The sequence below is a fragment of the Olea europaea genome, chromosome 14 (assembly GCF_002742605.1).
Source record: "Olea europaea var. sylvestris chromosome 14, O_europaea_v1, whole genome shotgun sequence".
NCBI classification, from domain to species: Eukaryota; Viridiplantae; Streptophyta; class Magnoliopsida; order Lamiales; family Oleaceae; genus Olea; species Olea europaea.
In genome coordinates, this window is record NC_036250.1 from 9,742,661 (window position 1) to 9,745,726 (window position 3,066).

Below are 3,066 nucleotides of genomic sequence, written 5' to 3' on the forward strand. Positions count from 1 at the left end.
GAGTATTCTCCATCCCTGTCCTTTGCACCACTGGAATATGCTCCGAGGGATGTGGCCCCCTTGTCAACTAGATTGTACAAAACATTGTACAAATAGAATTATTCTTAACTGATTCTAAAATCTTGAAAAATTTATGCCCTTAAGATGCTGAATACTGAAGGAGAAAAGGCAAATCTTACTGTATTTGAGAACATGAGTAGTTTCAAAGAAATGATGATTAAATAATATAGTCTTTAGATTTCAAAAGGGAAAAAAAATGATAGTCTTGCAATTTAAAATTAGGGTCCGTTTAATTGCAAAGATAAAATTTAAGTGGAAAAAAAACGAATTACAGGGAACTGAATTGTCTGAAAATTATTTTCTTGAGAATTGTCAATTTATTATATTTGATTGGTATAATTTTTCACGTGAAAAATGTTGAAATAAAAGTATTTTTTGATATTCGTTTGGCTTTATTTTACATGAGAATTATCAATTAAAATGATAAAATTTACTAGTATTGGGGATAGAATTCGTTTTTATCGCCAAAAAAAAAAAGGCAAAGATAATCATCTATCTTTTGGTACTTGTTTGACTTTGTTTTACATATAAATTGTCAATTAAAGGAAAATATTTTTTTACAATTATAGATAGAATTTATTTCCATTGCCAAAATAATAATAAAATAAAATGTCAACAGTTGGTTGGAAAACCAAGAAAATACCAATTTCCAAGAAAAGCAAGGAAAACAAATTTCATGGAAAACATAAGCTATCAAATACCAAGAAATGGGTGAAAAATGAATTTCCATTTTTCATGGAATTTGACCCTATCAAACGTGGCCTTATTGGAGAAAATGCACTTTGAATTATCAAAATCAACGTTCCTAGTATATGTACGAAAGTTCAATGGAAAACCATCTCTAATATTTACAAAGACTTTGAATAAGAGTTTAAAGACTAATCTTCAAGTTCATGTCACCTTCTTCAAATATTGCCAAAAATGGGAGATACGTCGAAGATTTTGCAGGTCAAGAAGTCCTCAAGTTGTATTATTTTGTTCATTAGAGAGTAAGCTATCTATTATAAAAAAACTACTTTGAACAAAATACAAATTTAAAGTTTCTTGTCCAAAATGACAAGTTTCTTCAACAAATGAAGTGTACATTAAATGATTTGTGAACGCAAAAATAGCACCAAGGAGACTACAGATCGAAGGGCTTAGACTTAAAAATTGTACCCTTCTGTTTTGGCTATCAAACTTTAACCACAAAATTAAAGTTCAAATCGTTATCAAATTAAAGGATGTTACTGATAATCGTTTTCTATTTCTCTCAACCAACTCCACATGATATAAAAACTTACGCCCTCCGGGGCACTTCTCCACTGGCAAAAGACAGGCTCTGTCAAACCTGGCAGATCAGAGGTCGTGAGTTCGATTCATGGGACTTTTGGAAGGCAATGATTTATTCTTGGAAGGCAAGGTGCAACTTGGATTGGTGCTTGGCAATTTGGCAGATCAGGTGAGGAGAGCTCGGACACTGGCTAGTTGGAGGCACATCCCGCAATTAACTGGATTGTGTGAAGAGGGGCCAGATCACAGACCCAAGGATTAGTCAAGAATTGGACACCTTGTAAAAAAAATAAAATAAAATAAAATAACTTACGAAGAGAAGACTAGCAAGAACGGTAATCGGAGATTATGAACTTAATGGAGCAATTAAGAGTTTTATTTATATCCTTATTGCCAGCAATTAATCTAATCTTTGATCCAAAGGTTTAAGGCATCTCAGAATATAAAAGGATTGCAACTGTTGAGTTGCTTTAAAATGCATTTCTCCACACTAAAAAAAAAAACTTTAGCCAAATGGATTCGGGCTTTGGACTAACCAATTTATTAGGCTGGAAATTACATCTAGCCAGGTTTTAAATTCTTAATTCAAAAATCAGATTTGAAAGTTTTTTGTTAAAAAATAAGGTAATAATTTAAATTTTTTAATATTATAAAATTAAATTAACCTAACACACTCGCCCCCACACGCACCCCCACAAAACGCTAATTAATCTTTAATGACCATTTTCGATTCATTTTGGGGTAATTTTTAGTTTGGCCAAGTCAAAGGGACAATTTTTCACTTTAACCAAAAAAAATTTGCCTATTACCAAAATAGTCTTTTATTGAGTAAAGGACAAAAATACCCTTAAGTAATTTATATAATTACAAAAATAGAATTTTGTTTCAAAAGACAAAAATACCCTTAACTTACAAATTAAAAAATCAAACACTTTTCACTTTATATTTAATTATTTATTTTAAACAATTACTCAAATTAAAAAAATTAATATTAAATTTACTTTTTTGTTTAAATATTTCATTAATTAATTATCTTAATCGATTATGTATATTATTTATTTAATATTTAATTTCTTTATTTAATTATTTATTTAATCACTTGCTTAAATAAAAAATTAATATTTAATTTGATTTCTCATTTAAATATTTTATAATTTATTATCTTAATTGGTTATGTATATTTAATAAATTATTTAATTATTTATTTTAAACACTTATTGAAATAAAAAATTAATATTTAATTTTGATTTCTCTTTTAAATATTTCATTAATTAATTATCTTAATTGGCTCTTATTTAATTATTTATTTTAAACACCTACTCAAATAAAAAAATTAATATTTAATTTGGTTTCTCGTTTAAATATTTCTCTATTAATTATCTTAATTGGTTATGTATATTATTTATTTAATTACTTTATTCAAATTATCACTTATTTAAATAAAAATAATAATATTTATTTTAATGTCTTATTTAAATATTTCTTTAATTAATTGTCTTAATTAGTTATGTATATTATTTATTTATTGTTTAATTACTTTGTTTAATTATTTATTTAATAACTTAATTAAATAAAAAATTAATATTTAATTTAATTTCTTATTTAGATATTTCATTAATTAATTATCTTAATTGGTTTTATGTATTTAAAATTTAATAACTTTATTTAATTATTTATTTAATCACTTATTTAAATAAAGAATTAGTATTTATTTTAATTTCTTATTTAAATATT